At 38.1% G+C, this 11213-nt stretch overlaps 1 long non-coding RNA gene across 3 annotated transcripts in view; it reads right to left on the bottom strand.

The window, feature by feature from the left end:
• Positions 1-465: 465 nt before the first annotated feature.
• Positions 466-11213, bottom strand: part of LOC114484543 (uncharacterized) — a 233148-nt gene continuing 222400 nt past the window's right edge. For all 3 annotated transcript variants that reach the window (XR_008616112.1, XR_008616114.1, XR_008616113.1), the window contains one exon: positions 466-1277. This is a non-coding gene — a long non-coding RNA (uncharacterized lncRNA). The remainder of the gene's footprint in view (positions 1278-11213) is intronic.

Genomic DNA, 11213 nt, shown 5'->3' with positions numbered 1-11213 from the left:
GATGACTGTATTTCTGGGGGTAGCAATTTGGCAATATATTACTTCTTATAAATATTTCTTCTATCTGACTTAGTGATTCCAGTTCTGTGAATTTGTCGTAATAAATCAAAACATGCAGAAATATATAACAGGAAAATTAATAGGAGCATTATTTATGATGGCAAAAAAGAAACATAAATGATCCAAGATAAATAAATGGTTAAGTAAACTGGTACATTCATTTAAGACCTTGACAACAATGTTTATGTCGTGATTTTAATATAACATTAGAAAATCCAACTATGTTAAAATAAACAAAGCTTATCCATACCAAAAGGCTGAATGTAAATACAGAAAAATTACTAATTGTTTGTTAGATGAGAACTATGCATTTTTTTCTGTACAAATATCTGTACTTCTAACTTTCTACAATAAACTACATTACTATTATAATTGAAAGAAATTAATTTTTAATGCTACATCCCTTACTGCGTTGAAATTACTAAAAAAGAAATACAAACACAACATAAAGTCAAAATGGTATATGTGTATTCCCAGCTCCTAAGTTTCTCTTGTCCTCAGCAGAAAATCTACCTACTGATATAGACATTCTGCTCTGATCTGGGTACAGTCTTTGTGGATGGAGACAGCTCTGTCAGTACTTATGTTGTGACTAGTCAGTTCAGTTGATCAGATCAAAATCATAGTTCAGTCTCCACACAAGCTTGTCACTTTAGTTCTTTTCCCTGACAATCAACTCTGCTTCTGTAACGGTAGATCAGGCAGGAGATCATCACCCATCATCACCATCACATGGATTATCTTATTATACATTCACAACCTTGTAAGTTGGATGCTATTTTTATTGCCATTTTATAAATAAAGAAATTGAGGCATAGAGAAGTTAAATAATGTCCTTAACATGCATGGTTAGTTAGTAGCAGAGCTGGGATATAAACTCCATCTATTGATCTTCACGACCTTATTCTTAACCTCTAAATGAACATGATCTTAAAATATAACACTTGCCACAAAACGAGCCTTAAGTGTGCCAGACACTGCTCTGTGCTTTGCATAAATTATCTCAATTCATCTTTGCAAAAACCCTGGAGATACTCTTCGTCCTCTTCTATAGATGAATGTTCAGTGATTCCTCAGAAACAAATCTTCAGATTTCAACGCCTTAACACAACGCAGGGTTGTCACCCCAGCACAGTCCTATGTGGATTGGGTGGCTTTCCTGTGTCAGTCTTCTCCAAAGAGTGGTTCAGAGATCCATACTTCCTTCAACTCCTGCTCTGCAGAAGAGAAGAAAATGAGCCGAGGATCTCGGGGCAGATTTAAGGGGCTATGTCTGGAAGTTTCCTATCCCCCCCCAGATAGGACAGGAAGAAAATCCTATAGCCAGAATCCGCCTCAGGCCTCACTCCAATTGCAGGTGGGGTGAGTAAATATAGAGAAGCATGTGGATTTTTCTTTGATATTTCATGAGCAGAGAATAGACTCTGCCAGAGAAACTGAGGCTCAGAGAAGTGATGTGACCCACCAGGTCAAAAAGCTAATAAACAGTATAGCCCAGATTCCTATCCAGGACAATCTGAGATCTGTGTGCCTGAGTCCTTAACCTCCAGCCTCTATATATAATGGACTAGACACAGGTTTTAGAAATGTTATCCCACAAGGCCTTTCATTTCCAAACTAACATGTCCCCTGCCACGTTCCTCATTTTGACTCTGTCCTCTCTATGTCCCAGTTCAAGGACTACGGTCCATTATATTATTGATCCCAAGTATTCATTCACTTCTGTATAAGAAGAGTACATAACGCTACCCCACCCTGCCTGCACGTGACTTTCAGGGCTTCTGGGTTGGTGGCAGATACTTCCTCAGTCTAATATCAGGCTTAGTCAGATGATTTGTTTTGGCCAATGTAATGTGAGCAGTTGTGACATATGCCACGTCTGAAAAGAATCATAGCAGTGAGTTTTTGTTTAAATATTGCTGCTTGTGTTTCCTTTCCCACGAGGATGCCATGTCCCAATAAGTGCTTCTCCTTCAGCCTGGATCTGCAGTAAAGGGATGTTGAGACAGAGCTATAGCTGACTCACAGCTAACATGAAATGTGCATGAGAAATAAGCATTTATGTTTGGAAACCATTGAGATTGGAGGGTCATTAGTCACCACAGCAAAGCTGATAACCACAAAGACAGACTTCCTGCCTCAGGTCCTCTCACTTTGGCACAGCTGAGAGCCCTCTCTCAGGCATCTCCACCAGGCTCTGGGACTTGGGTCACACCCTTGAGGATGTGAGGTGCCAGTTCTTTATGAGGATGCTTTCTTGGATGATGATGACATCAGTTGGGTTTGATTATTTCTTAACAAACCTGAAATCCTGTTGATTACCTCTTAATTAAATACTCTTCCTGTATGTAATTGCTTGATTAAATTCTCAGAGTTTTATCATAGGCTACTATATTTAGTTTGCAATTTCTCAAGAGTTGAGAATCTGTTTAACACAACACATCCATGGTTCCTTGTGCATATTTTCTGCCATTCTCACTTTATAAATCTTTGTTCTCAGTTTATATGTTGCAATTCATTTTATCTTGTAATCATCAGAGCATGCAAATGAGCAGAATCTTATATACATTTTTATGAACGGCAGCCAGGTGATTTTGACCTAACAAGCTCTGCACTTGCCCAATCTGCACATTTTTTTAATGAAAAGAAGTTAAATGACAAACATGTTAATATCCGGTATTAATTTTAGAAAGAATTTTCTAGGGCACACGCTCAGGTAGCTAAAGATTCAATGTAAATAGTTTATCTGCTATCTTTTATTATAGTGCATATAGAAAACTGATATTTAAACTGATTAAATTTTATGCTTTTTCATATCAAGGAAAGCAGTACATTCATTTATTTAATTAAAATATATAGAGTGACTTCTATATACAGTCACTGTGTTAGGTGTTGGGTTTTTAATGGTGAGACTTATTACCATGAAGGCCCTTCCAGACTTGGGGGCATAAAGAGGTATACAGGGAATTTTAGTCCAAAATATAAGTGCTGGGATGAAAGATGTTTAGTGATCTGCTATGGGATCACTACAGACAAATGCTCAACTGGGCTAAGGCTCAAAGACGTATCAGAGAGGCAGGCAGCACTCTTGGATAAACCCGTGGTGAAGCTGATATCTGAAGGATGGATATGAATTAGTCATGCAATGGGATAGAAAGTGTAGAACGGGAAGACAATGGCCCAGTCAAAGAGGCAGCAGGTGCAGAGGCCTGGAGGCCAGGAAGTAGCCAGAGGCTTCTGCGACCTGAAAATCATTTTTCTAATTAGAGGATAGACTGAAGGTGTAGAGATGACGTATGTGTGCCGAGTGGGATTGGGATATAGAGAAGGCTGATGATGTATGACCCTGAAAAGTAAGTATGGTCTAGACCATACTGAAAATTTTGAATTTTACCCTGAAAGAATAGCCATTGTTCTAAGCAGAGGAGTAAAATTATGAACTTCTCTTTTTAATAATCTCTCCAATTTCAGAAGGAAGAGTGAGTTAACCAGGGGTGGGGAAAATAGGGCTGAGTCCACATACACGTATATTCCAAAGATAAATTTTGACAGGTCTTGGTGCTCATGAAATAAGTTAATAGATGGAGTCTGAGCCACATGAAGATTCTGAAATTCCCCGTGACTGTGAAAGACAAGAGTAAATGATGTGTTATATAGTGCTTGCGATTTTGCTTAATTCTTGGAAATGTATCATATAATTACCAGTTAACCAGAACGGTCAATAAACTGTTAGTGTCCATTCCTTAATTATTGTGCCTAAATGAGCTTTCACTATATATGTGTGAGCTGAATAGGAATATATGCAATTAATGGAGATTCATGAGGTGAAATAGTTGTGGGCAATCATTTGCAAATGATTTAGCTAGGAAAAAAAATTTATTTACATTCTAATAACACTGTTTGATTAAGGAGAAATACTTATAATGGGGGAAGGGGAAAGGAAGAAAAATTTATGTAAATTGAACCAACCGAACATTTATTTCCAGTCATTCATGGAATAGAATCCACGGACTAATTTCACAAATGTGTACCTTAAAAATATGCGAAGTGCATAGTAAGTGCTCAAAAGACATGGCATTGAAGTAAACACGATTCATGTTCTACCCGTCCACAGGTAGAAAAACCTATATTAGTAACATTTGCTTCTGTTTACCTTACATTACCGGACCCAAAGTTAGCAACAAAGCTGGAAGAGTCTATTCTGTTTTAGGCTTGACGGCCACTGCACAGATCTGGCCTCATGTAGCAGACTGAGCAAATGGTTTTGGAAGTTGAAAGCTATTTTCCTGCCATTCATGTTTTTTTCTTTTTTTTTTTTTTTTTGCGGTACGCGGGCCTCTCACCGTTGTGGCCCCTCCCGTTGCGGAGCACAGGCCCCGAACGCGCAGGCTCAGCGGCCATGGCTCACGGGCCCAGCCGCTCCGCGGCACGTGGGATCATCCCGGACCCGGGCACGAACCCGCGTCCCCTACATCGGCAGGCGGGCTCTCAACCACTTCACCACCAGGGAAGCCCTCCTGCCATTCATTTTTAGCTTCTTCCACATATATGCATTTACGCCTATGCAGGGGCAATCACTATTCACTCAATTGTACTTTGAAGAAGGTACTAAGCAAGATGCATTGCAAGAGTAAGAATAAAGCATCAATTGCTTTCTTTGTTCACTCCCTAAAAGCGTCATCTTGTAGACAAAATTATAGGCCTCATACAACATTCAGAAACTGAAGAAGATGAAATTCATGCATCCTGGATTGATCTTGATCGTTTCTGTCCAATTCTTCAATCAAGGGAAGGATAAAAAGGTAGCTGACTTTGTGAGTCTGCAATTTGCTAGCTGTTGTAAGATGTCTGACTTTCAAATTCAAATTGCTGCTATGTTTTCAATCTTTAGAAAAAGATTTTTAAAGAAATAGTGACTCTGGTGTGTATCATATGTTAGGATATTGTACTCTTTGGGATTACAAAAGTACACTGATGATTTATAAATATATTCAAGGAAAGAAATAGTTTTTATTCCTCGAGTGTTACTCATGCATAGAGTTATTCTTTACAGCCCCTTTAGAGGTGAATAAAACGTTCCAAACAGTAGTCTTGACCATATATACCATAGAAATAATAGATTATTTCTACGACATCCAAATATTTTAAAGTCATCAGTGTGAGGACATAGGACACCATCGACGTTTGAGCTGCGTGTCATAGAATTTATCAAAATTAAGAGCACCTTCCTCTGTGACCATGGTCTTACTTTGACTCCTATAATCACTGTGAAGAAAAAGTGTTCCTAACCCTGTATTTCCTGTTCAAGACGCTGCAGGGAAATATTCAAATGCCCACACTGCTTCTAAGACTTAACCAAAGCTGAATTTTTTACTTTCCCAAGACCTGACCATTCCCAGATCCTTGGCTACAATGTTGCACTTAGCATTCAGGTAGACTTGTTCAGGGCTCTGCCCATGACACAAAGCCAAACTCTGTAAGCAAGAACGTAAGCAAGAAACCAACTGTTTCTAAGAAGGGAGATGCTCTGTCTCCTTTTCTTAACCCCAAACTGGGTAGAATTTGTGTTCCTGTGGTAGGGGGACCAAATGATTAATATTTAAAACACAGACACTTTTGAAAATGATAAAGGGAGTCACTATTAATAATTACAGCAAAACAACAGGTAAAGACAAGGCTATCCTGGGCAAATAAAGACATTTCATCACTTTCGTCTGAATTGATATCCACTCATCATTCTCTTATCTCATTTGGGATACTAAAGGAAAAGTTCTTCTGTCTATTCTCTAAGTATAGAAGACAATAAGTGTTTTAATCGGTGACATCCCTATAGAGAGGTAAAGGCAAATTTATTATGACTGCTTTTTATAATTTCTCTCAATTCAAGCAAATGGAGCAATGAAGGGGCCACAGATCATACAGGCAATCTTCCATGAATTCTGTATAATTTAGCTTTGGATAAAAACTCAGGCACTAGATAATGTCAAGTTATTCCTCTGAAAAATGTTCAGAGTTATACGTATTCTGTATTGCTGATTCTGGACCATCTTTGGTCGTTAAAAACTGGTTGACAATAAAGAGGTTGATATCTTCTCAAAGTTAAGGCCCCCAATCAACACTTCTGTTTGTGTAGAGATTACTCCACCTTTGTTGGTTGGTGGGAATTATTCAGACAGGAACATTGCATAACACAGGAAAGAGTTATAAGTTAGCACCAACAGAGAGTGAACGACTATACAAGACTCAGCTCTAAACCATAGATTATGATCACAATGATGATTATAGCCCAGGCAATTTTAATATGGAAGTCACCAATCACCCTTAGATTCACCAAAGAAAAACCTTAATGGTGAACACATCAAACTCTCTTGTTTGGAGAAATACAGCTTTCCAGGATACACTGCATTATGAAATATTCTAAATGACCCAGTCCTAGAGAGTTGGTAGTATAACTCAATGATATTCTCAAGTTGATTTCAGGTTTGAGTGAACCCTGGCAATTCTTTCTGTGGACCTTCTTGAGACAATAAAGTGAATTTATTTGTTAAATTTCTAACAAAAATATCTTATTAGCTTAGAGGAAATATTTGGTATCTATTCTCATCATTCCCAAGTAGCTTCAAATTATTAAGAAACAAATTAAAAAGAAGGGAAGCCTGAATAATAGTGCCTTCTGTTTCTCAAAATTATTAGCTTATCTGTCCAGGGATAATTTCTGATGGTTGTTTTTCTTAAGACCATATTAAGATCCACCCAAAACAAATGATCTCATCTAGATTAGCTGTCAGCTCTGCATTTACTTGCATTATCTCCAGAACACAAGCTGTTACTTGGTCGACTCAGTCAAACAATGAATTATTTGAGGAAAGAAAGAAAATCAGTCAACCTGGTTAAGGGAAATGAGTAATTGAAACGACCAGGAAACGGAGTGGTAATGAATAATCCAGGGGTCCCACATGCAAACAGCTTCCATGAATAAAAAGTGCCTAGTTGCTGTGAATACCAGACAACAATGATTTAATGTAGCTGCAACTCTGTAAGTAGCTAGAAACTTGTTTTTATATTATAAATAATTTGTTTGAATTTGGGAGGCCATATTTGATTTTTTTTTTAATTTCAAGGAATGTTTGCCATTATAAATTCTCAGTCCTATTTATCTCCACATCATATAGGGCTGTAGTGTTTACGTGTGCACGTGGTTAGGAAAATAGGAGGGGATGTAACATAGAACTTAGTGGAAACATCCCTAGAGTTCAGGGACTGGGCAAAATATGGGCCATAGAACAAAGTTTTTCAAACTGTGGGTTGTTACCCAGTAATTGATATGAGATCAATTTATGGGGTGAATTGTGTGCCCCGCAATATTCATACGTTGAAAGCTGAATGCCCAGTGTGATGGTATTGGAGATGGGTCCTTTGGGAGGTAATTAGGTTTAAATGAGGTCATGAGGTATTAGAAGAGATGCCAGAGAGCACCAGAGAACTTTCTCTCTCCCTCCCTCTCTCCCTCCCTCCCTCCCTCCCTCCCTCCCTCCCTCCCTCTCTCTCTCTCTCTCTCTCTCTCTCTCTCTCTCTCTCTCTCTCTTCCCTCTCCCTCTCCCTCTCCTTCTCTCTCTCTCTCTGTCTCTGCCATGAGGACACAGTGCGGAGGCAAGCGTCTGCAAAGCCAGGGAAAGGGCCCTCACGGGGAACCAAATCTGACCACCCCTTGATCTAGGACTTCCAGTCTCCAGAACTGGGAAACAAATTCCTGTTGTTTAAGCCATCCAGTCTATGGTATTTTGTTATGGCATCCCGAGAAGACTAATACAGGTGGATGTCACTATTTAAAAAAACTAGAATAGACTAGAAAATATGATTTGCATATGTTAAGGGTAATAAACATAAGTGATATTTTTCAGCTTATGTTAATGCATAGGTAAATGAACACAGGGTTATAATGGAAAATATATTTCTTTCTGTGGGATGTATTAAATGTTTGTGCACACTGATAATAGTGAAGCATATGGTAGAGTAGATACAGAGATGAAGAGGGTGATAAAGGTCCTTTTCCTTTGTTATCCACATGGTTCAAATAACCACAAAGTGACTTTTGTCAATAGACTTTCCAGTGCAAACAGGTTAAAATTCTAATAAAATATCAGAGAAAAAGGGAGCTGTCACATTAGAATGAAATGAGAGAGGGAGGGAGGAAGAAACAGAGAAAGGGGAAGCCCCCCTTTTCAGCAGAATTCTTAACATTGTATGTGAAATAAATGAAATAGAAAATCATTACTTTCAAAATCTATAGTATTAATTGATTCAAGGAAGAATCATTACAGATATTTAAATCATTAGCTAAAATGTTTATTTGGGAACAAGATACTTCCATAGTCTGAAAGTATCTCCTCACATATTACTATATTAGATACAATAATATACTTAATAGAGTGAAATAAAGCTTTTATACTATCCTTCATTCTCTTTCTGCTGCCGAATCCTGTACAGGATTCATTTTTAACATTATGATCAAAGCTAATGTCACCAATAATGAAACAAAATAACAACATAAAATTCCAGATTTGATGTGCTGAGATGGACACAACATTACTTATGTAGAATTTCTGCAAAAAAAAAAAAAAAAAAAAAAAATTTGCCTGGATTTAATCATAAGGAAGCCATCCTACAAACACAAACTGAGGGACTTTCTACAAAAAAGCTGGCCTGTACTCTTCAAAAATGTCTAATTCAATTCAAAGAAAGGCTGAAAACTGATCTAGATATAAGGAGACTGAAAAGAATTATTACTATGCTGAGTCTTGAATCAAAAAATATAACTTGTTATAAAGGCCATTACTGGGACAAGTGGTGAAACTTGAACATGGACTATATATTGAAGAATAGTATCATATTTGTGTTGAACTTCTTGATTTGATCATTGCATTGTAATTCTGTAAGGGAATGTCCTTTTTCCTAGGGATGAAGGATTGTGACACTACAACATTCTCTCAAATGATTCAGCAAAAATTATACATATAAACTTTTCTGTGGGTTTGAAGGTTTTTTTTTTAAATAAATAGCTTTGTAATAAAAACCTAGTTAGGTCTGAGCAATTTTAGATTAAAGATAGGTATTTTCTTCTTCATTTCTTAGACTCTCTTTACTTGTACTGTCAAACCTGCCACTTCTTTCATCTTCAAGCACCGACCCTGAATGTGTATGACTGAAATAAACTGGCTTTCACCTGATTTTCATATAATAAGTCAAGGAAGGTGGCAAGATATTTCAGCTCCAGCAAAGCAAGAACTACCAAGCTCGAAAGTAGAGAGTCATACAGTGGTCTGGACACTAAGTTATACAAGATAGGCAGCACCAAGCAGATGCTCTGAGTCCAAGCCTGAGACCAGATGCCTCCCTGCTATGGAGGTGATACTGGTCTCCTCTGATAATCCAGCTTTGTGTTTGCAGCCTGGGCTAAGTGCGGCCCCAGACATTCACAGGTCTGCAGAGGAATTCTCCTTCACCCTAAGGCAAGGGCAAAGAAGTATGAACAAACTTTCACTGGGCAAATGCCTCTTCCTTGATGTTCTCTCTATTACCCTTTCTTGGACATTTTACCTCTATAGCAGTTAGTCCCTTCAAGATGGCTATGAAGTTTTGGAGCTCTTGTGTTTAGAGAAAGAAACATGTTTGGGTACCCTGCCAAGGCCTTCCCTGGCCAGGCTCATGGCCATCTGTGGGGACACAGCATCAGTTGATGACAACTTCCAGAGAAGGAAACAGATGAACAGTGTTTCAGTACCAGGCTGAGTTGAATAGGCGTATTCAACACACACACTCTATTGTGAGCCTGCCTTTTTGCTCAGTCTACAACTGCAAACTCTACTTGGGAATCACTGAGCCAGCCTCCATCACTAATCCTACAGCTTTCAGTTGAGCTTTTCTGCTCTGTTCCCTAATCATAGGCTGCATCTTATTCATGGTTCACAGGCTTGCCCAGGATCTGCCCTGGTAGCTTACAGGAAAGCACTATAACATTTAATAAAAAATTTTAAAAATCAACTGATGTTTTTAGTTAATTATAGGGGTTGGGTGTGTGAAAGAATAGTGGCTAGCTCTGTAAGGTGCCCCTGAACAAGCACACAAAAATGATATATAGTCTAGAAAGACAGATGTAAAAAATGTTTACTGACAAAGTATTTTGAAATTATTTTCTCTTGAAAGAAATGAAAGTGACAGCATGCCAAAATAAATATATCTGCTGTATAAATTGCAAGCATTCTGTGAAATTTCTTCAGGAAGAAAGCAAAACAAATAATGATGTGTGTAAGAAATATTAAGTCAAGAAACAAATAAAGGGTAAGAGGAAAGTTTCAGGAAAAGAAATGTCTCTCTCCTCTCCCTTTCCCCCATAAGCATATTTGTGTAGTGTACACCTATAAAGGTGTGTGTGTGTGTAGCACAAAACTGGGTCTTTGCTCCCAATATCACAGTGCTTTCAGCCCTGCCCCATCCCTAACCATATCCCAACTATTTTCTCTGCAAAAGTATTCCACAAGTGGTACTAAATGATTCTGCTCCTACTGGCATCATTGCCCTTCCTCCAGAATCATTTTAGCTCTAAAAAGGAAAAGAAGTCCCTTATTGAGTATTGTTAAAGGATAGCCTTCCAACAAATATAAAATTCTGACTCTCATATAGATATAAAATGAACACGTGTCAAAAATATTTCTGACACATTACGAAGGGAACAGGTAAGGTGTTAGAACTGGTCCAAATGTGAGGATTTGATTTACAGAGATTATATTCTCTACTGAACAAAATTCATTTGCATTGCCATGAACAGGAATCATTTGCAGAGCTTTGCATTACCGTCCATTTTCTACTAGTTAAGTAACAGCCTAGTGAAAGACAACGGTTCACATCCCTGTAAGAGCAGACTATCCGGGGACTCTGGCATTCTGCTGATAGATATCTAGTAATCCTTTTTCCCTTTCTAAAGTCTTAAATTTTTCCTTACAGAATAATGAACAAAAATAGGTAGATGATAGATAGATAGACAGACAGACAGACAGGGTTGTTTATTTTTTTAAACTCAGGGATTGCTGATAGAATTTTACCTTCAACTGTTGATAAGAATGAACTCACTTCAATCTTAAAGTCAGGTCTCAAAC

The sequence above is a fragment of the Physeter macrocephalus genome, chromosome 20, assembly GCF_002837175.3.
Source record: "Physeter macrocephalus isolate SW-GA chromosome 20, ASM283717v5, whole genome shotgun sequence".
NCBI classification, from domain to species: Eukaryota; Metazoa; Chordata; class Mammalia; order Artiodactyla; family Physeteridae; genus Physeter; species Physeter macrocephalus.
Note: the sequence above shows the minus strand (reverse complement) of the source record. Positions and strands in the feature narration are given on the sequence as shown.